Here is a 26,419-nt window from a genome sequence, read left to right as displayed (position 1 = left end):
ATTTTTTGCGCTGGGAGAAGTACATCGCAATGCGAAGCACCTCACGTGTAATGTCACACTGCAGCGTTATGGAGAGGGAGCGAGGCGGTTGTCCATATTAGTGCAAGCGATGCTCGAGGAATGAGAGGGGGGGAGGGGGGGGGTGAAAAGAAATAGAAGGGTGATCGCAGCAGCTTTTTCGTCCTTCATTCCACGCGGATTCGGAGTGCGGTGGATGGGCAAGATATGGGCAGGGTTAGCGACGAAAAAAAGCAGTGGCAGCGATGGACCTCCGCTCGACTTATGGAGAAAAATGTCTCACGTGTGCCGAGAGGATCGAGCCAACATCTCCTGGGTATCGAAGAACTCGTGCTTCGACAAACGAATTTTGGAGTAATGCGAGCACGTACCGGGCAAGTTGCGTGCGCCTCTCGGTACGTGACCGGTGTACCAGACTCACCTATATGTTGTACTACATATATATGTATACAAGAGGAAGGAGAGAGATGGAGAGCTAGCCAGGTATACGTATATATATATAAGCAAAGCACACAACTATATATCTCTTTTTCCTCCGAACTCTCCTTCTTTAGTTTCCTCGCCGCGCCTCTTCAGTCCCTTATATTTCTAACCCCCGTCTCTTTCACTCTTTTCCCAAACAGCTCGGAAGCTAGACTTTGGAGAATATTACGCAACAGCTCCTCGTGGATACATATGCAAATTCCAAACAACCCCTATTCGCAGACTTCACCTGCGCATCCGGTTCTCGCATGCTTCTTTGATTTTCGTCCCTTGCACCACTGTATATAGGTATAACCCTGTCCTCTTCTTCTACATTGTGTTCCCTCGCCAGCCCCACGATTTTCCATATGCTTTTCCGTAGGTAGGGGCGCGGGTGCTGTCCACACCATTTTTTCTCTCTGATATCGCCCTCTGTATACTATATATATGTACACATGGATTGCTAATCCGAAGAGATTGCGGAAAATCGAGGAGAAACGTTGGACGCAGGTGTTTTTTTTTTGCACGAGTATAGTTTACAAAACAAAAAATAGATCGTGCCGAGTTCTCGAAGGTATAATCCCTCGATCGTGTGCAGGCACATGATTCGATCTATCATCGCAGGATGACAGTGCACGGGCACGAGAATACGTACACGAATACACGCGTACACGTAAGAAGGGTGCTTCTAGTTGCAGGTATATAACTGTGAGGTGTATAACCGATGCAAATTTCCGAAAGGAATGGTCGCTCGCCACGGTGTTCCATGAAGAATTATTCTTCAAATAAGTTTTAAAGAGAAAAACGGTTCCATGAAAACTGATGAGGGAGAAATAACAACGATAATAGAACACGGGGTGCATGGCAAATATTTCAATTCTATACAAAAATAAGAGATGAAAATGTTTGACGCAACGATCAGCCATGATCGAGAATCAATGTCAGACGTTAAAAGATCCTTATAACACGTTCATAGAACACAGGGTGGCAAATATTTCAATTCTATAAAAAAATACAAGATAATAAAAATATTTGACGCAACTATCACAGCCACGATCGAGAATCGACGTGAGACGTTAAAAGATTCTTAGCACGTGTTCTCATGGAGCTGGCAGTACGTAACGTCTCGTGCATCAATCTCGCGTATTATGTGTCTCCATTAAAAATCCATCCTCCGGTACATAGGAGCGCCGGACGGAGGCTCGTTACGACAGGGAAAAGTGCAGCGTACTCGCGGTCGCGTACATAAACAACGACGAGGCGGCAAATTTTCAACGATTCCCTTCTAATAAAAGTCGCGATAATCCGTTATTCATTTGCTACTTGCCTTATAACCGATTTAATCTTATACATAATGGACTAGAGTAGCCGGTTGTTTGAGCAATAGAGGCAACAATGGTGGAGCTCTTGGATGGAAATTCGCGGAGGAGGATCTATGGATCACGGGGGCTCGGCGACAATCGGATCGACGGCGCAATATTGTGCACGAGATCCTTTGGTGTTCGCTGGTGGCCGTAGTCATTGTCAGGGAATTAAGGGCGTTGTGCAAAGTAGTATTGCACTGGAATCGGTGTGACATTAATATCGGTGCGACACGAGTGTTCATACATATATATATATATATATATATATATATATATATAGCTGTCGAAAGGCGAGAGCCGCAGGTAGGTGGTGCTCGCGCAAAGCTCCTGCGAGGGACGCTTAATATTCCACGAGAGTTTTGTCCACGCGACCCGTGAATCCACCCTCTTGCTCCCTCGTAAGCATTTCAATAAAGCCGCCTCTGCACGTTCCTACAGCGGCATCCACTTAACTCGGCAGCCGATGTTTCCTCTTACATACCAATTGTCCAAAAACATCCCGAACTAGGACAAAATTCTCTCGAAAATATTCCCCTGTATATATAAGTGTATGTGTATTGTCCATCCGACAGAGTGGATTTCTAAAATCACTATATATATATATAGTTTACCTAGCATTGCCTCGCGGGGACAATAATTCTCGGAAGGACGTTCGTCCTTCGAAAATATAAAATTCTCCATTTCCGTGAACCTAGCTAGCTCTGTAGAGCATTATACGAGTTCGTAAGATACTTGACTCTAGGAACACCAGGCTGGTTCGTGATCCATTTGCTTCGCGAGGAAAATACTAATGTTCGCCGCTGTGTGTACGGACGAGTTTCAAGAACACGGATCGGCACACGCGATTCTCAAAAGTCCATATATATATATATATATATATATATATAAAACTCTTGTTCTCGAGTCTCGCAGAGAAAACGTCCACGCGTGCAATTATATATTACGCTATAACGCGATCGTTCGTCTCGCTCAATCGGTATGCAATTTGTTGAGAGTACGGGTTAATAGTTATTTCCCTAAATCGATGTATTCTACTCGCGATGTTCCTAGAAAAAGCTTCCTTTTCTCGTCTTGGGCTTTTATTTTCGGAGGAAGCAAAGGGAGCCGGGCGTTTTCTCAGTCCCGCAGCTGAGCGAGCCAGCAGCACGACAGCGAGAATTCTCGCTTCGCAATGGTCGTTTTGTCGCGAACAACGACCGAGCACCGTAATTATTATTCCTCCGCTCTCGTGTGTCTATCTGAGCGAGTAACCGGCCACTTCCGGCGGCAACCGAGCACCACCCAGGCACGAAAATAGAAAAGACAAAGTGTCCTGGCCGCGCCACAACGGATAACGTGGGCACTGTGCGCGCGCGCGCGGAGGCGCTCTACCTATATATATATATATATATATATATATATATAGATATACACCACTCGACTGTGTGCGACATTGCGCTTGCCGGCGTTCGAATCTCTCGCAGACGCTAGCTCCTCTCTCTCTCTCTCTCTCTCGCTCTCGGGACTCTTAATGTTTTAATATATTCGTCGAGGACGTTGGACACGCTTGCGAAAATATGACGACGGGAAGCTGCTCACCGAGGGAGAGACTCGGGATCCAAGGGTAAACCTCGATGACTTTGATGGATCGAACCGTCAAATTTCACCAGGGCTCTTATTTGCTCTTCATTTTTTCACCAATAAAGCGCTCTATCCAACAGGTTATTCTCCCACGGTAAGTGTTCTGCTGCTGCGAGTATGCAGATTCGATCCTTCCAAGCGCGTTCGGTGTATATAGGTATATAACCCGACAGAATTTTCCTCGCCTCGACCATACAGAAATTTGTCGATCCAATATCGACGTGTCGAGAAATGGAGTCGATGCAAGGTATATATATATATATATATATATCACACGAAACGGCTGATAGTCTCGTTATATAGAAATGGATAAAGTCCATTGTTGATTTTTCATGCCTGCGCAATTTTAGAGTGTTAGAAAGGGGAAAGGTATTATAGTATATATATATCGCGTGTGTATGTCGGTCGAAGGAACGCAATTGGTCCGCACGGTTGCGAAGGCGAACGCTCCGATTATGGATCTTGGAAGTTTTTCGGGCTCGGCACAGTATATCGGATTAGGCAATGCGCGGAGGAGGCGCGTAGACGCGTTATCTCAGCTTTGACCGTAGCTCGTATATATCTGTCTCCCTCGGTTGGACGGTATCTTTCCATGCGCGCGCACAATCTATCCGGGGGTTGTCGAGCCGTGGCTGCCCCAGCGTGACCGACGATAGGATAAGCGGTGCCCGGAACTTCCTACATCGCTTTAAAATTACTCGCCAGGACGCCAACAATTAGCATTTGCCTATATCAGGCAGAAAAATGATAACGCGGATAACGAGCTGCGAAACCTGAATATCGTCCCGCTAACTTTCCTGCAACGATACAGAGTTGCTGCTGCTGATTCGCATTCGGCATTCAACGAGACCAACCGAACCAAATAACGTCGTTCGATCACTTACGAATTGAGTCCTTATCGTCTGACGTAATACAGTTAGCTGCTTGGCTTCTTCAACAGAGAATCTCCAATCAACGCTTGTATATTCTTGAGAATTAATACTCTATTACGTAAAATGACGGAATCTATTATCAAATTACTGCGGAAACGTTAGGTTTTCTCTATGGTAATAATGCAGTTATAACAGTGATTTTTTCACCTTTTGGCCTCTGGTGTCGTCAGGGAAATTTACTATGGAAGTTACATTGTAAATTACGGAATCTACGTGCCGCAGGGTGATAAATGATAATATATATTAGGAGACAGTGGGAATGAATTTGTATTTTCTTTAAACGTCTCCACGCGGATGCTTTTTGCGTACGTTTATAATGAAGAAAACAAAGTCATTCGCGAGGTGGGATCTCGTGTTATTATGGTTCTCTCTTCTCAAGTTTCTCTCTAGCCACGATGCACCCTTTGGTACCGTTTTGACTTTCAGCTCGTGCAAGAGCGTGCGCGAAATAATGCATGGTGGGTCTCGTCGATGAAGACCCCCGTGGAGCGAGATTGAAAATCGAAGGTGCTGGACCGAGTAAGAGGCTGGAAAAGGGATGATGACTGGAGAGGGGAATAAATGAAGGGCCGTGCATATATATATATATATATATATATATATATGTAGGGTTAGTTGGAAAACAATGGAAGGAAAAAAAAGCAATGGGCAAAATAGAGAATCGATGAATGCGAAGGGGAGAGGGGGGGGGGGGGGGGGAGAAAAAAGAAAATCGAAGAAAGGAAGAATGAATGTAGTATATACTGTATATACGTATATAATAGAGAGAGTGAGAGAGTGAAACAAGGGACAAGAGAGAGAGAGAGAGAGAGAGAGAGAGAGGGAGTATGGAAAAGAAAGGGGGAGAAAGGAAGAATAGACATAGAGAAGCAAATGAGAGGAGCATATCCAGCAGGATGGGATGAGTCGATATGAAATATTCCCCAGCCTCCGAGTAACTCTATATTATTATATCCTCTTTCACACCTCCCTGAACTTCTATGCCAACTAAAAGCTCGGTAGAAACGACGATAGGTCCCATTGTCTCTCATTGTTGTGCCTCGTGCTTCGTACGTGATTTCTCCGTGCTGGCGAGAAATTCTGCCGCTTTTTGGGCGCCTGCCAAGTTTCGACCCTTCCAATAATTAGCCGGACGCACGGTCCAATTAGCAAATTTCTGCCCCAGGACTCCAGGGACCACCCCCCCCCCCCCTCATTCTCTCCCGTCTCCTTGCAAAGGCGCAGACTCTCGAGATCACTGAACTCTTTGCATATCTTTCAAGAGGATCCCGCCAGCTCGGAGAATCTCGTAAAAAGAAGAATGTATAAATAACTGGCCAATGAGTGGACAGCTTAAAATACACGGATGACGCAAATGCAAGGAGTAATGGCGAGGCTGAAAATTGTTGAATTGGAAATGTATCGTCAAAGGCAAAAGGGCATATATAAATATACCACACAATGTATCCTACGAGCGTTTGCACGGAAGAAAGAACGAAATAGAGCGGTGATACTCTCGTGGAGCTCCTCGCGTTTCTGTTTAATTAAATCAATGAACTGGCTAGTTGAGCCGTAAGAAGAGGAAAGGTTGGGCGTAAGAAAAGTGCAGCGAGTAGTCGTTAGAGGTGGAAAAAAGGTGAATAGAGTAGCATAGAGCTACACGCTGCCGAGAGAGTGATTCGATCCGTGACTTTGCTCGTTTGGTCTCTCTTCCATAACCCAACCTCACCCCACCATCTCGCGTAGCCACGCACTGTAGGTATATAGATATTAAGAGTGTAGAGCGTAGTAGTGGTAGTACTATACAGCGTATTGTGTCCGCGTTGCACAGTATTGCGAATGAGAGGCGTCGCCTCGCGTCTTACCTATACAGACACACACACACACACACATATATACGAGTGCGTAGAGTGGCCGATGAGCACTTTGCCTCTTTCGAGGATCTCTTTTATCTTGGTGCTTGTTAATTTTTTTTCTCCCGCGAAACTTAATGTCGCGCGACGACGTGCAGTCAACTTGAAAAATCAACAAACGTGGTAATGGTTCGATAAGACTGCCGGAGGAATCCATGATTAAGTAGAAAAGTCTCCGTCTCGTAAGCTACGTGAACGGACTAGAACTTTTTATTTACCTTACGCCTACGTGCAGATAGCTCAAGGCTCGCGTACGCTTGCTATTTGGATTGTAGCGAAGCAGGCATCTTTTTCTCGCGCTGTCGCACACAGCGCAAGTTGGATCGCAGCTCGAGTTTGAACAAACGGTCGATCGTTGATCGCGCGATGGATCAGAGGCTCCCAACGAGGTTTATCCTGCGCCGCGATCGCTCGAGCCATCGATCCACGTGAAAATCTCGTTGGAAGCTCGCTTATGGGTCTTTATTTGGAAAATGCGAAAGGTTGAATGACTCAATTTATACATATATATATATATATATATATATATATATATAGGAGCTGCATCGATGGTTATATCTTTGTCTCGTATTCGCGCCACTACGTCTCTATCAGCGTCGTTTATTTTTATCGGGACATCGCGACTCGCAACTCTGCAGTATACATATAAATATTGTAATTGAACGCGGAGACGCTCGCTCGTTGCGAGTATCGAAAGTTTGACGCGTGTTCCGATGAGGTATCCGAATATATACGGTCCGTGTAAGCGATTAATTTTTCTCGTCCGCGGTCATAGGCATTATTTGTCAAGTGGAAGCGCAATTTCCAAGTCTGAATCGGCTGCCCACGGAAACTTATATATATATCGGTCTCGCATCCTTCTGTCGAGATGACGAATGCACGCGAGTGCTGCAGGGAAAATATCGAATCCTGAGATCTTGTACTCGGGAAGATACCGATGACTGTCTTTAGTCTTTACATACCGATCGCTTTTAGAGATAACGCAATATTTTCATCCCGCGAATATAGCGATGCGCCGCGTTACATTTCTAGCCTTTTCAATCAATTATTATCATCGTTATTATTTCGTAGCTGGGTTGCTCGAATATGAGACTGGACGTTTGGTTTTTCCTGCAACGCTCGTGACTAATGGATCTCTGCTTTCAATCTGAGTTCTTCTCCAGGTCGACTCTATATGTACACACATGTATGTATTATATAGCATATGACTCGAGAGAACCAATCTCTCTCTCTCTCTCTTCTCTCTTTCAAGGCGTTTACACACACACACACACACACATATATATACATATTCCATGATTGCACATAATAAAACACTCGAGGATTTTTATTATCGCAAAGAAACGAGGTAGCGATGATAAATGGCCGACTGCATTTCTTCGTTGGATAATTGAGTTTCGAGAGTGTAGAGTTTATATTGGTCAGAGTTATATTTTTGGATATTTCTGATAGGGGTATTTTTCTATATATATATATATATATATAGGATAGAAGGAATGGAGCAAGTTGGACGTATGGCACGCGCACGCGAGCTGTAAAGAAGAGAAGGAGAAGGAGGAAGAAAAGAAGAAGAAGAAGAAGAAGAAGAAGAGGAAGATGGTAAATGGGAAATTGTAAATGGTAGGCCACTGGTGCGCTCCGAACATGAATGAATGGAACCTGCTTCGCTACTTGCATACCCATTATAGGAACTCAGCTGACGCACACCAATCCGGCCAGGCAGCGTTCTAACGATAGCGACACGCGTGTGACCAGTTCTCGCTCGTGAATATATATACCTATACGTATATACGAAATGCACGTGTATATGTACATAACTATATATATACACCAGAGTGTGCAGCTACGTACAATGCTCGAATCTGTTTATCCGTCTATCATTCGTGCTGGCAGGCAGGCTGCTGGGACACGCGAGAACCCGCGAACAGATCTCGACTAATAAACGCCCTTGCGTGTCCGGCCAACCTCCAAGGACGCGGATTTCGCCAGAAGGACGAATAAGATTGCGTTTCTGGAAACACGATACGAGTTTTCAACGTTTCGCATTTAATACCACAACGAGACTGACGCTATCTTAATGAAACTCTACGCGTGAAAGGACCGCGACGAAAAATCCCACTTGCGCACGTATACGTGCGTGTGTGTGGTTATACCACCCCTCTTACCCCACTCTCGAGCGATATTCGGCTCTCTCATCTCGTTCCGCGCGCACCCGCTTGTAATATCAATATAATCGGATGGATAATTGTTTTCGAAAGGAAACGAGTTTTCGCGTAACGCGCGTGCACGGGACACTTTGCTGTCCACATTATTTATTATTGTGCAGCTTATTGGTGGGATTGTACGTAGATAACGCGGAGTTTTTGCAGATCGCAGTGGCAGAGGGAAAAGGGATATCGCGGTAAAGCATAATTAATGCGGAAAAACGGGCAAAGCGAGAGACAAGCTACCGGGCTAAGTTGAGTAATTAATAATGGAGTATAGAAAAATAAATTGGTCGCGCGAGACTTGGCAGTGGAATTTCTCGATCGGTCGGTCCGCTCGTTTCAGTTATCTCGCGCCTCGCGCGCAGCCGGATAATGAGGTAAACCGATGGATTTCTGAGCGATCGAGCGTGCATTCGCGCGCGCCCGCGTGTATCGGCCAATCAGAGGAGAGGAGAACGTCCGTTAACATCGACGCTCTTATATTTATATATATATATATATATATATATATAGTGGAAGAGAGGCTTTGCCCAGCTCGTTAATTATGGTCGAGTCAATAATTATTAGCCCGTTTAGCGCGCCGATGAAATTTACCGGTCAATATATTAATCTTTACGCGTCTCCGAATACATCGGCTTAATGGTTTCATTTACGCCGGGTTTGAAAGTGCGCCGATTTTTCTCCAACGAGGTTAAATTACATAAGGAAAAGCTTGACAGGAATCATCGCGCACTTTTCGACGGAGAAGAAGAAAGTTCAATCGGCGATCGCAATTATCAAGCGCCGCTTCCTCGACATCTCCATAATCTGCTTTTTATAAAGTTTATACGCAGAGACGCGTGTCTAATCCGCGCGCGCGCGGCAAAACTCGTACAGTTTCGTCGATTTACGCAATAATTCCGCGGAGTTGCAGGTTGGGTTGGCTGCTACGGGCAGCTATATGATGGATGAACCGCGTTGAACTCTTCGCGTTTTTCACGCTCGTCCCAGCGCGTATTACGCTTTCGCTGTAATTTAATTAATTACGCAATGCCAATTATTTAGCGAATTAATTTAAGCCGATGGCAGCTGGATACGCGAAAACGAGCTTGGCCTATCTTCCTGCTGAAGCGAGATTACGACATTTAAATTACGATATTATCCATCTAAATTTCTCGCTGCTCGATTATCCGAAACCAACTTTTTCTCAGAGCTATATATCGATATTTTCAGCCTCTGCCAAGTTTATTATAAAGCCGTATCTATAAATTTCCTTTGCTCAAAAGTCGTTTTTCCCACTTTTCTCTCCCTTTTTACACACACACACACACGTATATATATATATATATATATATATATATATATACATGTATTCCTCTTATCCAGCGTTTACCAATTTATCGGTAGTTTTCTCGTCAATATACTCGCGCTTTGAGCGTGGCGAGAGAGAAAGAGAGAGAGAGAGTATATATATATATATATATATATATATATATATAGTATAATACAATAAATACAGAAAATCGGACGCTTCCCTAATTATCTAATTCCAACGATCGATCAAACCATCCTCGCAGCTTTGCACTTTTACCTTAATTTTATGCGACAAGCAAGAATAATTTTCTCGTGCAGGGAACACCTGCGAGCGTTTCCTCGTTCGCGTTGAAAGTGTCGGTAAACGATAAGGGCATTTTATCCTATCGCCGCATTACGTCTACATTTTTTCACCAAGTTAATCACCACCAACCTTTGTCGACTTTTCTATATAACTATTTCACAGATATTTTCCTTCACATTTTCTCCGCTCCGATTTTCCAACTGTCGGATTGAAACGTTCCGCAGTTCTGTGTACGATTGATTGGGTCAATTCGTTCCACGTTATTCCCCCTCCACGATCGATAATACCCTAACTTGTATACCATATGTTCTATACGCACATTCTCGTTCGTCAATAATGATAATCACTCGATACAGTGAATTCTTTCAATGTGATACCGCTCCGAATAATGCTAATTCAATTTTTTGCATCTCGAACCTTATTATCCCCACTCTTGACATACTCTTGGAATATCAGTCGTGCTTATCCAACGGTTCGAATCTCGTAAAACAAATATATTTCTAGGATAGATTTTCATTTCAATGACTCTTCTCGTGTAATTACGTGGCACTATTGACAGGGTTGCACTCCAACTCGGAACTAAGCGATATATACACTTATCGTGCATGACTAATATAGAGGTTTTCGTTGTATCAGTTTCTCAATATTGCAGTGTTCACAACATAAATTACTTCTCTCTTAAAAATGAAAAAATTAGCATTCAACGTATATATACGCTTGAAGCTTATTCGAAACGAATGCTTCGAGCTGATTTCATACAAGATTGATGATCTAAGTTTGGAGAGTGTCGACTAGTTTGCGAATATTTTAAATCATTATAATTGGCACTATTGCTGCAGGAGTTTGATCGATCGATATTAAATATTGAATCAATTAGACAAGCAAGAGAGAGCAGAGTGTGTGTTGTATTAATTAATAAACATTGAAGGGAGTGCAGAGAGAGAGAGAGAGAGAGAGAGAGAGGGACAGACAGTTTAAGTATTACGATGTAGAGAAATATATACACACAGGGTATTATTTGTTAAGGATCACACACACAGAACGGGTTACCGAATATTTGCCGGGTGACTCGCGCGTACTCTGGATTCCACGCTCGATATTAGGTCTCGGGACTTTTCGAGTCTTCGGCTAACCTCGGCAGCCTTCAGAACCAGTTGGAACTCAGCGAAGCATTATGATCCCGAATACACATCCACGGCCCGTTAACTAATCTCCCTATGGCGACCTTCCATTAGCTCGATTCTACGCGTAATTCATCATCGTATATCTATATATACGAGTGTCTCGTCTCGATTCCTTTTCTCTCTCTTCCTTTTCCTCTCATCCCTAGCTGCAGCACACTGCACACATCCATTTCTAGGAAAGCCAGCGACGAAAAGTCTGTTCGATAGCAAAATGATAATAACGTCGAGCTGGCCAAACCTATGATTTATCCTATGGTGCTGCTATAATAATAATACCAAATCTTTGCTGTATAACATTTGCAAAAATCACTCGGAAGATATGTTTATTCCTGACGAGGAGATCAATTTATTTCTCCTTATTGAGAGGAAACAAGATTGATGATGTTTTGTGCGATGTTTTCAAACGAATTAATTCTATGGACCGATCGTTTCCACGCGAGACTCGAACGTTTATCTCCGGTAATTATGCTGGCAAATTATTATCGATGTACTCTCGTTACTTTACCGCCGATTGATGCATCCATCCAACCTATCGTGCTGCTAACCAACCGCTAATATTCACGATTTCTGACGCGAAATGCAATTTACAAAATTTATATAATAATAAACACTTATTGTTACATGATATGTACGCGAACAGTATATGTAATAATCTTCGCAATTTCCAATATCGAGAGCTGTACAAATATATCGCAGTATGTATTTTGGAGGATGTAAAGCTAGCAAAAATACTTTTAACAAAAGTTGTTGAAATATTGACTGGAATAAAGAGTTACTAACACTTAGTTTCTTGTACGCACTGCCCATGGATGATCAAACGTTCGAAGCAACAGGAGCCTAAACAGTGAAATTAAATTTTCTTTCTCATGACTGCGTGTACCACATTATGTTATATATATATATATATATATATAGACATGTAAGAAATTTGATAATGTTGCATATAATTTGTGGGAGACGAGTACATATACATATATATATATATATGTAGAAGAGAAAAATATGGAACAAAGCGCAACGGGAGTTCTTTTATCGAGAGTCATTGGCCCTTTTCTCCATTGAGAGGAAATAGGCTAGCATTGTTGGCATTGTGGCAGCGCGACAAGAAGAGCCACATGCTAGGACGCCGCTTGACTCTCCCGAGGGGCTAACGATCTAGTTATTAGTGCAAATCAAATTGGCGACTGTCTCACGATGGACGAGCGAAAAAGGTGGAGCGAGAAAATAGAGGAAGAAAGGAGAGGCGGATATACGCCGTCCAATTTACTCACGAGTCACAAACGCGACACGTTAATTTGCATATCGGAAACGCGTACACGCCCGATAATAATCGTTCTAATTTTCTAACCAAGCAGGCGGGCTTATTCTTCCACATTCATTTCTTTTGCCCGAACCTTTCTTTGTCTTGTTATACCTATATTATTATTATTATGTAGGTATATATATTCCCTTGCGCGCTTTCAACATAATTCGATTACAATATTATTCCAGCGTGTCGGCGGTGTAACTGATATAAACCAGCAGCTATATTACAGTGATAATAAAGTATATACGGCGAAGGTTTATCCCGCACGAAAATTAATTGTTCGATTTGCTCGAATTAATTGTGTCTGTGTATTTGTCTCTTATTTTTTGTTTTTATTCGCGTTTTGCCCGTCCATCAGCGATTAGCGTTCGATGCGTCAAATGGGATAATTGGATGTTTGTATTATTAGATCATCGAGTGGAACGGGAGAATATTTCGAGGGGGGTAAAAAGGAGGACGTTCCTGGCAGGCGAGCTAATTACAATTTTCTTGCCGTCCGCCTTGACGAAAGGGCGATGAAAAAAGTCGATAAGAGTCGCGATTCCAATGTCGCCCGGATAGAAGCGTCGCCAAGCATCAGATCGCAGGACCGTGTGAGATGTCGGTGTCTCGCACGAACGATCTTTAACGATCTTATTATCGGATCGATCGATCCATCGACTTATTCGACCGGCAACCCATCTATTCCCCATAAACACGTTCGAATCGTCGTAACGCGTTGCAAGTGAAAAACTCCAAATCCATGTGTTTTTATCACGAGTATACGTCAAGTTTCTTCGAATAACTATATATATATATATAGCGTTGTTCTTCCGCGGTAACAGAGATTCGAGAATTATTGCTTCTTATACACGGGACGAACGCTCCAACGGACGTTTACCTGCATGGAATACAGAGGCTTCCCCCTTATTAAAGCGCAATCCAAATATTACCCAATCGACCTGCCGCAAACCTACAGAATTTTTCAACGTAGACTATAGAAAACTGTTCAAAGTTGAAAAACAAAATTTTCCATGGGTGCAGCGGATACAAATGAATAAAATTTGAAAAAATTCTTGGTAAAAATTGTGAGCTAGAGGATGAAGAAGAAGACAGTCTGGGAATGATTCGGGAAGGTAAGTGCGACAGGGTGAGTGTTGGTACGTGTGGGTCTCTGTGGGTCGTAGTGGCCACGACCGGGAAGAGTGTCCGGCCCGGGCGATTTAGCGACGCGAGGAGGAACGGTCACCCATCCTGAGGGTCATTCTGGCTCGCTCTCACTTAGCATAAAAGGGTAACTAGCAAATGCTCAATGCCACTACAATAATGGAACGAGTGTCCCATGGACATAATTAGGCCTAGCCCATGGGAAATTCGGACCCCATTCGGTTTTACAGCACACGGCTGGACTTTGCATCGGACAATCGAGGGGTCATCGTCGTTGACACAGCGAATCCTGGCAAAACTCTTCTCTCTCTCTATATATATATATCTATATATATATGTATAGCATAGCAGCTACTCACTCAGGTAGCTATAAACATCTCGAAACGTCCACGCACGCGCAAGCCCGAAAATAATAATAATAATAACGCACGAACCTGCAATAAGAGAAACAGCATATAGCTATATATATATATATATATGCTGCATCCTCATCCCCCGAGTGATCGGGATGCTATTGCCGAGAAACACGAGACTCGCTCGCTCGACGATTCGAGTCACGTCGGGGACTGCACCGTTCTTCAGGAAAAATGGGAATAAAAAAGAGCGACGAGTATCCCCGGATGTCATTAATCGAGACCAAAGATAAGTGTCGCCCGTTCTAATTATCAGAAATTCTTGCCGGTTCGCCAGTAGTATAAGCTCGTGTCTCTTGTATATATATTCCCCTGCTGCCGATCCTTTTTATTTTCGTATATCGTTGCACGACCGGCCGGCCGCTCGCTCGAGCGGGCCTATAAAAATCGATGGGGAATTTGGAAATATCAGAGGACTCGCGATACCACGCAAGAAATGTCAAAGGGGCAGCAATTGTGTGGAAGCCCGTTTTATTAAGCTAGTCTTCGGAATAGGTGTGGGATTTCACCGAGAAATAAACGACGTTCGGCAAGGTTAGATATGACAAAGTTTGTCATTAACATTCAGTCTCCCCCCGACGACACCCGCGCCTATTCCAACGCGAATCTACATATCTTTCAGATTTTCTTATAAAAAAACTCTGTTTGCGTTTGTGTGCGAGTTTCACCACCGGAGACTATCCACCGATCTCATCGTCGCTGTTGAGGAGGTTTTTGCGAAAAGTGAATCAGGGACGCGAGCGGAACATTCCAAGAATATGCACTGTACGAATAATTCTGTAGAATTGAGAGAGATAAAAATTACACACACACACACACACACATCATATATATATATATATATAGTATTAAACTCGTATGGAATAAACGCAGAGCGCGATGATCGTGCGTCTTTTTTAAGTCGAATCAAAAAAGCGAGAGTTCGTCGTTGGAAAGGAGCCGCCGATGGTCGTTGAGAGTTTCAGCACGGACGATTCTCGAATGGCGGATTAGAAGAATAAGGAGAGGAAAGTTTTTGAGGGAAATATTTCGAGATTAAGGGGCACATTTGTCGCGGTTTTTGCGCGCTCCTCCAACAGCGGAGCAAGCTAAAAGACTGATTACACTACCTTGAGGAGCTGCGTCAGTGATCGATCCGCGTCCAGCGGGATAGCTTCATGAAAATACAAATACACGAGTGGAGGAATTTATCCCGGAAGTGATGCTGCTTCCCAAGGGACACGTTTCGAAGCATACAAACACGCACACACAAAGAACGCTGTTTTTCAATTTCTCCTTCGTAACAATATTATTATTATCAAACAGTCGCAATATTCATCTCTGCGAGGAACACAAGCGCAGCTTTGAGGAAAAATCACTGTCACGTTCACCGTTCGAGAAAATCCTGTGGGTGCGAGGTGTCCCGGTCCGGTTGCTGGAAGTGGATGGACCTTGGGTCATCCGTGGGTCGCGCAGCTCGGTCGTTCCTGGTGCAGGACGAGGATCGACGACGTCAGGGTCGACGTCGACGTCGCTCGGCGACGCATCGTTCTCTGCAGAGTGGTACCGGCACTGCTCGCACTGCTGTATGTTTCGTTGCTGGTCGCACTCGCGTCACAATGTTGCTGCGGGACAATGTTTCGTCACTGGATGCTTTTCCCGCGCGAATATCGCGTATAAGGAGCGAAGAATTACAGCAGCGTGGTCGCGCGAAGCGAGCGTGCTAATAGCGTGCGCGCAACTGTCCGGTTTCCATGCCTTCCGTTAAATTGGACGACGATAGGAGAGGCGATGAAAGAGAGAGAGAGAGAGAGAGAGAGAGAGAAGAGAGGACTCGAGGAGCAGAGCAGAGCAGAGCAGAGGAGATCGATCCTGGCGCGCGTCCACCGTCCACCAACAAGCACTTATCCCACCGTCTCTGTCACTCCTGTCTGTCCCGCTCTCCACGTTTTCACGTATCTCCGTTCATTTCGTTATCGTGCCTCCGCCTTCTCCACCGCCTCCTCCGTTCCTCATACTCCCTCCTTCGTTCGCACACCTCCTCCTTTTCCTCTTTTAGCTCCTTTTCCCCCTCTCCCTCCGTCATTCGTCCTTAAAACAGGAAGCTAAGAACTACACCTAATTTCGGAGCAACTTTCCGGTTCGGAGTCTTGTATTGGACTGTGCAGAAGTGGCACCTTCCACTTTCTGAACTTACATCTCTTGTCAGGTAAGTGTGAGAGCTTTGCCTCGCTCGAGACAGTCAAGTGTGCGTGGCCAAGGTGGTATTAGCGGGGCGAGTCGTGTGTGCGTGAGGGTCTCGGTGGTCTCTTGGTCGGTGCTCGCCACGGTGCGTGCGTGTTCGTCCTCGCGCGATTGCAGTCCCGCCCCTCCATCCCCACTCTACTACTGCGCGTCTCTCGCTTTCCTCGCCTCTCTCTCTCTCTCGCTCACTGCCATACGAACCAGCAGCGTTATGTGCGAGACAGCATAGCGTAGCACACCATCGTAGCTCGATTCTCGAGTATATCCGAGAGAGCTGGTGCGCTTGCACGCATAGGTGTGTTGGTGCGTCTAGCGCGGTCGGTCCTTCTTTCCGTGTGTGTGCGTTTTACCGCGCCCTCGCGTCCCGTCCGGGTCCCGGCCACTCTTTTTTCAAGGTGTGCGTGCACACGCTCTACCCCCGTGTCTGTCGCCTGCCTCTCTCCCCCTCTTTTTGTCAAGAGACACCACTGTGTTCTCCGTGTCCGTGTATGTCTTCTTCGACGAACACACGCGTGCGTAGGTCTATGTATATAAATATAGGTATATACCTGCATCTCGCTCTCTCGACCCTGTCTCGTTCCTACCCCTTCCAACCTCTGTGAAACGGGGGAAAAGGTACATGCATACATATATATATATATATATAGACGTACGGAGGACGAGAGAGAAGAGTGGAGGGAGTGGGGACTCTAAATTTTTCTGGTAGCCGTGTTTCGTGCAGGAGAATGGAAGGAGAAGAGAGGTGGTTCTTCTTCCTGTGTTGCATATTAGCAGCTTCCGGGTGTGGGCCAGTCGCTAACTTGCCCGAGGACGACGGGTATCGAGTTTTCGGGATTCCTGTTTTGGGATGCTCCCGTTTGATCATCCTGCGACGCGCGAGAGATGCCTGCCCTATACACACACACACATACACAGAGGCAGGAATTCCCTGCCGCGAGACAAGAATTCGCGCTAGCCTCTCGCAATTTTTCAATGACTTTCTTTTAAGGATTTATCGATCGTCGTCGTGCCACTCCGATGGCTATACCTATATATATATATATATATATATATATACTACTGCTGAACAACATACATGTGTATAACTATACCAATACTGTATAGAAGAACGCTCACCTCGATAAATCTGCGCACGCATTGCAACCTGACGATTTCGAGCTAATTATTCTTCCCGCGGAGTTCATCGGCAAAAACTGGACTACCGACATCCGATTTCTATTAGGCATTTAAGTCTCGAAATCGGAGAGATAAAAGTTGACATTATTCACCGTGGTAAGATCATAAACATTTGCTCTAACCGAACGAACGCGAGCCTTCTTTTATATACATATATGTATGTTTTACGGTGTCACTATATATATATATATATATATATATATATAGCTGTATTGGCGAGTGTTCGTGGGGCGAATAATTCATTCGATCTAGAAGAACCTCGGGCGTGGAAACTGTTGATCCCGATTTGCTTGGCTTTTTGCGCCTCGCGCTAAACTCGTTTTCGAGAGTTTCACCGGCGACGAAGACGAAGCCGACGAAATTCGGAAATCACGCGGGAAATAACGAACGTCGATGTAACGGAGGATTCTACCTATATACATTAATAATAATTGCAATTATCATATATACACCGATCTCAAAAATCGATATCGCAGTTTCAAATGCACAACGCGCGTATTATTAATTATTATTAATTACCGTGTACAATTAGCATTTTTGACGTTTAAACGATGCCCGTTTACGAGCAGCATTTTTCACTCTTGACTACCGTGACTCACGGCGGCATGCAAATTTTGTCGCGGGATTAATAAAACCTCCCGGTGAGCTGAATTTTTAATCGAGTATATATATATATATATATATATATATATATACATATAAGCGCGCGTGTATATATTCGGTAGGTTCGAAATTCGTACTTTGGGAAGTATCGAGGCGCGCAGAGCGGACTCGTAAAAAATAGGCGGGAGTGAGAGAAGGAAGGCAGACGATGGTTTGGCAGGAAATTTATGGTACGGATGGGCGTAAATCACGAAGATCGACGCGGGTGTCGCGCCGCGCCACTCGGGACGCCTCTGGAGCGATACTCCGGGCGTCGAATAAATCGCGCGTCGCGCTGCGTCGATCGACGTACGCAGCGCGAAGAAGGAGGAAGCTCGCGCGTCGCTGGGGGCCTTGGAAAACCACGAACCCATACCTATATATATAGCGCAAACGCGGATCCAAAGGTTTCTCGCGCGCAGCTTTTCTCCATCGAAGAGGCCCGCGGCGGATTTCCCGCAGGAGAGTTTCACCATTGGCCATTTTAACGAAGCCACGCACGACGATCGCGGAGAATCTCGCGCGCGTTCCGGACAGAGTTTCTCGAGCTGCCATTTTTCCAAGACGCGGTCGTGATACGCCCATAAAACGATTTCAAGCGGCGATCCATAACGAGCCGGATCGAGAGCACCGCCCTGGCTGCGCTCGGACGTCGCGCGCGCCCGACACTCTTGCCAGGTCGCCCCGCGCCACTCTCCCCCCCCCCCCCCCCCCCCCGCAAACATCTCACCAAAGAGAGAAGGAAAGAGGGAAGCACATGGATATACTGTTAAATCCAGTAAAATCGAGCCGCCCCACGTCACAACGAACCAGTTTTCTTAATGAAGCGGTTACACGCTATTCCGGTGTGCGTCAGCACAAATTTTATTCCGCCAGCCCGACGGACAGGCTTCCACCTGAAAATCATCCCTCTCGCTCCAGCGTATATATGGGCGCGTCTGCCGACGCCTGTCGCCAATTATTCCAATATTATTCCGCGGAGAATCTCCATCCTGACGAAACAGCCACGCGAATTTCCGTTCGATCCTGAGATAAGCATCTTTTCGATCGAAAAAAGAGGATTGATTGATAAAATGAATTAATATATTCGTCGAGAGACTCGCGTGGTAAAAGAAACGATACTGATATGCATATCGAGTCGAGGATCCTTTGCGAAAACATTGATCGGTTGAGGTTGAAGGAATCGGAATATGGCTTCGAGTTTTGTCGTCAGGTTTTTATACAACTATATGCATATAGTCTTTAATTCGATCATGGTTTTCGTCGAGTAGTTTGCGAGCGACGTAAAATATTAATAATATATGTATATATATATATATATATATATGCAGAAACTTGGGAATATAGTTGCGTAAGTCTGTTTCATAGAAATAATTCGAGGGTTATATATATATATGAAGGTGTAGAGGAGTATTAAAGCGGGTATATATCGGGCTACTCTTTTCGAATTCTTATCGCGTTTCGTAAAAACGTCGTCGCGCGTTATGGCGTCCGCGGCTCGAGGCACGTTTAACCAAGAATCGTCGTTACGTTGGTCATTGTCGTTGTAAATAAGAGTCTCCGCGCTGGCCAGAGAGTATCATCGTGCGCCGTGGAGAAAGAGAGATCTACCGCAGATATGCCCGGGCAAACGAGTATCCCCTCGCGTCTTTGGCGACAGTAATGTCAAGCCGAGCTCTTTTATTACTTCCCCTCCCCTCGATCCCTCCTTTTTTATGCCCGCTATTCGTCGAAACATCCCCATAACCGGCACCACGATTATCCTATCCAACCGCGTCCCTAATCGTAAAGTTCCTGCATTTCCTATCCTTATATATATATATGTGTGTGTATGTGTGTGTATAAGCAAACGCCCAATTTACCAATTGGAGAAACGATAAAAATAACGAACGAACGAACGAACAAACGATTTTGCTAATAAGATGACGAGGAATATATAGATTGTATCACGTGTAATATAAAGAGAACGTTTCAATTTCTTTTTCACATTCTACGCGTACTCTGTACCATGTGTAACGTATATATATATATATATATATATATATATATATATATACATACGTGCATGCATGGGTAATTGTGCAGAAGAAAAACAGCAGCGGATATTACTTAATATGATAAATGAGTGGCAAATCGCGTTGCTTCGATATAAACAGGAAAAGTGGAAGTTCGAGTGAAAAATGTCAGTTTATCGAAACTGCCCATCGAATTTTCAGCGTGTTTCGTAAGCAGCTTCGCACCAATGGACTCGGACCGAGAGAGCTCGCGACAGACACGCTAATTAAATATTGCTGTGTTATATCTCGCTTGGTAGTTGTCCGTTGAATAATTAGGTATAATGATGCCGAATGTAGAGCCTCGCGCAGCCGAGGATCAATGATAGTATATACAGTAGATTGCAAAGTGAAACGTCAATTTAGATTTTAATGGCGATTTGTCAACTCGATGACAAGAACATCAATGTTGCTTTTCAATATTAAATCCCAATCCACAGCTCGACTCGAGTTATATGCAAGATGAAGCAAAGGTGAAAGAATCTTTAATTTTTCTCGTAAAATTTCGTTGCAATTGCATTCTAAAATTATATACGTATGTATATATATATCAAAATATTATATCAGTAACAAAGATTTTGAGGAATAAAGAATCCAAAGCACGAATGTGTGGAAAGAATAAAATTTCGAGGAAGGAGATAAGGGTGCGAGGTGTCGCGGATAAGAAATTCTGCAAAGTAAAGCATCGCGCGTTGTCGCGTCGGGCAATTGGACATTCGGAACTCTCACTATACCGGCACCGCGCCAAATGGACAAGACTATTTAGTCCGAGCGGCTGTGGAACAAGGCAACATTTCACGCGAGGCCGACGTGTCGAGTCGAAGAACGATTCGATAACGCCGGACAGCAGCCGCGTGATTGATGCGTTTTTACGACACGTACACCTTAGACAGTACGTGGCACGTAGAAACGGCGCGAACACCCACAAGCCCCGCATGCGCGTACCGTGGCAGCGGCGCATTTCAACGTTCGAGCGAGAAAACGCAATTTTACTGCCACGGCACAATTGCCCCGCAATTATCCCCGCAATGCCAAACGCACACACCTTATCCACCGCTTTTTCCTCGCATCGACCAATTCTCTTCTACGAGATTGCTCATTTTTTCCCGCGGACCCAATAACAAAGAGCGCAAAAACACCTGCTGTTAAACTGCCTCTTTACGTCCCTAAAACCTCGAGTTATCTTTCGGTACGCGCACGTATAATAACAGTTAAGGGGAAATTGACGATTGAATAAAGTTAAACGATAATAGCGCCAGTGAGAGTGTAAGAACGAGCGTTAAAGGGAAGCTTTCAATCTGCCAAGACGCCAGGACAATTTAGATTAAACTACCCGACGTTCCTCTTTTTTTTTTCGCACGCGGCAGTAGAAAACGCGTCCTGGTCGGATTTTTCGCGGGACGAGAGCGCCATTTGCCGGCCGCGCTATATAGATTCTTCAGGGTCGTTCCCGTAACTCTGCGATGGCCATATAAAGGAGTCGCGTTCTGTCCGAAAGAACGCGAGTCTCGGGGATATATAGGTTTCGCGCGAGAAACGCTGCTTTCTCGCGTCCGATCCACCCACGCACCGCGCCGTCGTCGTTACCATCGACGTTTTCATGATGAATTTATCAGGTTTTAGTGCGAGCTTCGTGCCTCCGACTGGAAAGAGCGCGATAAGACCCTGCGCGCGAGCACGACTATAAGGACAGCTTATAACCATGAAGCTAGCACCAGGTCGAATTTAGTGTCTCGCTTTAATCCGAGCATTCCACTCGTCCCACGACTTAATCTGCACGGCGTTTGCCAGGATTCGCGCGAGATCCACTCCTTTTAATGGACCCGCTACACATGTATACCTATACATATATATATATATACTGTCCAAGAGGAAGGAACGATCCTTAAAAACCGATCCTGTGCGCGACGCTTCCACAGCTCGATCGCGTTTACGTCGACGCGCGATCTACGAAGGTGTTTGCGAAAGCTTTCAATGTTCGACTCTTATAACAATTTATAACGTCATTCTCTCGCGCGTATAATAATAGTACTCTCGCTCTACTGGATTTATCGACTGCGAATAATGCGCAGTTTCCATTTCGTTATTGCACCGACTATACTCGCTCGTGGCTAATGCACGCTTCTCTTAGTCGCCTATATATATATATATATATATATATATATATATATATTATCGAGTAATTTCATTTGTTATTAGAAATATTGCAAATTCTTGTTGCAATCATCACAGACTAAATTTGCATAATATATTACGAATATTTTGGTAAAATTGCTGAAGAGATGGAATCAAGGGACCATTCTTGACTGGTAAAGGAAAAAGAAAAAATTGCAGCTGCTTTTCGCACGAGTCGAGTGACTGAAATTTTTCTCGAGATATTTATGATATCAGATTCAAGAGACTCTGGGAGAAATTCGCATTGTTTATCGGCATCTCGATTAATCAATTACTCAATGAAACACGTAGAAAAGCTCGATGCTATCTGCCAGTGTTTACTCGGAGTTCAATGAGCCACGCATTTACATGAAAGCCCTGAGGCACGCGCGCGCACGAGTCGATTGCATTATATATATAAAGGCTGCTGCAGCCACGTTACCGTTGCCGCTCGGCGATCTAACAACAAATCTCGGAATGATAACACCGCTCGGCCCGGCTTGATTTACATTTCTCTTCGCATTTTTATGTGCGTGTGTGTGTGTTGGACACTGCGCGAGGGGTTCATTGTTCCCTCGACAGTATAAATTTCCATAAACCGCGTGAAAATAAATGCTCCCGTTCGTGCCAACTTCTCGGAACAGCTGAAAATGTTAAAAACCACCTGGAGAAAATTTTAATTCATGCATTATTATTACGATTAATCCTCGAGTGTGTCTTTCGAGTAGACCGTGGAACTTTTCGAAAAGTCCTCGTTACGTTTCTCCGCTGATTCAATTATACGTTCTTTCCTGCTTCGCGCTCTGCATAAAATAAAGGAAATTTTTCTGCTTCTTTTTTGTCCCTCTTTGTTTTGCCAGTCTCGGTGATATACAGCGTCTTAATAATCTCTCGGCACGCGTAATGAGCGCGTCGCCGATAATCTCGCTGCAATTACACGCACGTAAAAAATGCCTTCACGGCGAATTAATAGGGTGGTGGTGGCGAGCTTGAACCGCGGTAGCCACTCTACACACACACACACATATATACGAGTCTCCCCCTCGTATTATGGCAAAACGCGAATGCCCTTTTATCCTGTTTTCATGCTCCGTCGCAATTGACACTACGAATATATATATATATATATATATATAATGCGTGATTGGAGAGTTGGAAAAATTGTTATTGAAACGATCGATAAATTGCTGATGCTTGTACGCAGGCTCTCTTGGGAAAACTAGCCTAATTATCGTAGGCTCTTGTAACTTCCAATGGTACGACGTTGAAGTCTCGCATGATTAAATCATAAAATGAAGCTGATTAGAGATTGTAGTTTGAATGGAACGAGTGACGCGGGCGCGCGGGCATGAGAGAGAGAGAGAGAGAGAGAGAGAGAGAGAGAGAGTGAATGAGATGGATCGTTGGAGTGTCCTTGCCCTTTAGATCTCAACTGTGACTCGGCCTAGCTCTTTCTCTAGATCCATCGATCTCCTTTCTCGCAGCAATTCCATCTCTCTCTCTTTCACTCTCTGGAAACATAATATGCACCTTCGTAGCTATTTTAGTAGCACTCGCGTCCTTCTGCTTCGTGACTGGAGCACACACCACAGTCCACGCGTCGCACTGTCCTGGCTTATCTAAGGCCAGGCACCCGTTTCTCGGCCGTCTCTCCTAATCCGCCAACCGAGTCATTTTATAGCCACGGATCATTTGCCGCTAAAATGGAAACTGCAGCAATTTTTGCGAGTCAGGTGAGCTTTTAGGCAGACTGTTATGCGTCGTAAACAACGCAGCGCGAATCGTGCGCGCGTAACAAGGAAACTTGACGCATGCAGCGGTGTCCAGGCTCGTTTCGAGCGCGTTTTAGACGTGTTCGATCGTCGACTCGGCGCAAGAGCGATTATTATACAGCGCGTGTAGCCGCAGCAGATATCGCGCCGTTCGATGGAAAGGTCGAGCTTTCTGGTCCAATAGCTCGACGCGCGCTGCAGAAACATCGATACGCGCGCGCGCCGCTCTTGCGGCTTTGGCTCGTCGGTGAACGCCTGTGTGTGTGTGTGTGTGTGCGCGCGCTGCGTTGGGGGCATAAAAAGAATAGCGTGTTGGAAGGGCCTGTTGAAAACGCACACGCGCGCCCCGCAACGGCCGCGTCGCCGCAGCTCCGACGCACGTGCACATGCACACTCGCCGACTCTCGCGCGGCTTATCTCTCCTGAAACGCGGATTATTCCGCGTATCCGGCCCCGACGCCAACAGCTTCGTGACATTTCTGCCACGACCACCATTTTCAACTTATGACGCACCTTGCAAATCCCCCTCGAGCTACGCGCGTGCGCGCGCTGAAACCACGATTTTCTTCCTCCTATCCCCCCCCCCCCCTCACCCTTCTTTTCGCTCCGCAGCACATCTAAAATGTCAGATTATCCACTCGACGCGTCAGCTATATACTTTTGTTCGATGCTTTTCTCTCAGATGCTGTAATTATATATATATATATATATATATATATAAGGTTTATCGAAATCCAACCGAAATCTCCAGCGTCCATCGCGCTTTTCCCGATTTAATTATACACCCCTCGGAGTTGGTTTATTTTGTACAACGGTGTAGAGTATATAACGACGTCTGGCAATATTATTGGAGGTCCGAGGAAAAGAGCGGACTGCTCGCGTGCAACTTGGATATTCGAGCAGGTTGGAAAAATTCTGGCGTGATAAAATGGAATTTGATAAAAGCGGCGAGGGGCATTAAAGATATTGACAAGCCAGTTTGATTTGTATTGGCAATATCCGATAAGATCGTCGAGATACGACTGGCTAGTGAAAAATCTAGATAGAGAACTTCCGTATTGGAAAATGTCGAGAGTTAATACGCTTCGCGAAGCAGTCGATATAGTCGACTGGCTGCGGACAAACTTGGTGCCGCGTGCGCGCGCCATTAAAAAGCACGCGTCGCGTATGTACGCGCGGGAAAATTCACCGGTCGATTGAAATGTGCGAAAGGTACGAGCGTTATGTGCTAATGGAAAGTGTCCAAAATATTATCCATTACCCTGCGTCACGCTCGTTGACAGCAGCAATGATATCGATGAATGCTGGGGAAGCTTCGTTCTTGAAAATCTCGAATCTGCGCGTGTCCCGGACGCGCGACATTATTTATCCTGCATTAATTGATTTCGCAATATTCAAATCGAAATGGAAATGACGCGCTTTAGAATACATTTTATTATCATGTATATGTAGGAAATTTACGACAGGGAATTAATGGCACCGTTGACTAATTTCGAAGACTGCGCCATCTAACACTGATACTTGGAACTCGTGTGGAAATCAGTTTGATAATTGGACGGTTATCGAATAGTGTATATATATATGTGTCTTCAATGATGTATCAATCGCGCAACGATATGCACAAGTATCGCATTACGCGTGGATCAAAATATCATAGAGGTAAGTATCGTTGATAGGTCTTGCACACGTGTGTGTGTGTGTGTGTGTAAGAAAAAAGCCGACCAATTGGATGAGAGTGCACGGATACGGGTTCGTGTGTGTGTATAACGCGAAGAAAAAAATAAGGAAGGATGAAGAGGGTTAGGTTGGGGGGGGGGGGGGGTGGGGGTCGAAAGAAGAGGAAGGACGCAAAGGCAAGGGAAGCAATCGGTCATTATCATAATTTGTATATATATGACTACCACCTGGAACACGTAGGTACCCCGTGGTCACTTACCAAAGCCTCTCTTTTTTTTTCCACTGTCCTTTTGCCATTCTAACTTTCCATCCCTCTACACCGATCCATACAAGCCGAGATCCTCTCCTCTCCATCCGGTTTTCGGCGTCGAATCACGCGGAAGAATCGGAATTACAAGGAGAAAATTTTCGTTTTTATACAATACCCAAAAAGCCTCCATTACCGATCAGAATTGAGAATAAAATTTGCGCGAGACGAGAATCTGCACTAAATACACCGCAGTGACGCAAGACTCTCGGCGCGCATACCAATTTGCAGCTGGTTTCGATCTCGGCAACGGGCACCTTGTGCAACTTACAT

The 26,419-nt window shown here is 44.9% G+C and overlaps 1 protein-coding gene across 4 annotated transcripts in view; it reads right to left on the bottom strand.

Annotated features, from left to right (window-relative positions):
* The window catches only part of grh (grainy head), a 79,596-nt gene that overhangs the window by 26,477 nt on the left and 26,700 nt on the right, over positions 1-26,419 (bottom strand). The window contains exon 1 of one of the 4 annotated variants that reach the window (XM_066735649.1): positions 15,512-15,602. The exons of the other annotated variants lie outside the window; for them this stretch is intronic. The gene's annotated coding sequence lies outside the window, so the exon portion shown is untranslated. Of the gene's footprint in view, positions 1-15,511; positions 15,603-26,419 lie in introns of those variants that run through there. 4 annotated transcript variants of the gene reach the window in all.

This window comes from Prorops nasuta, unplaced genomic scaffold (assembly GCF_024137725.1).
Source record: "Prorops nasuta isolate Cenicafe-Biocafe unplaced genomic scaffold, Cenicafe_Pnas_1.2 PNAS00002, whole genome shotgun sequence".
NCBI lineage: Eukaryota > Metazoa > Arthropoda > Insecta > Hymenoptera > Bethylidae > Prorops > Prorops nasuta.
The sequence above is the reverse complement of the archived record's forward strand: the minus strand, read 5'-3'. Positions and strand labels throughout refer to the sequence as shown.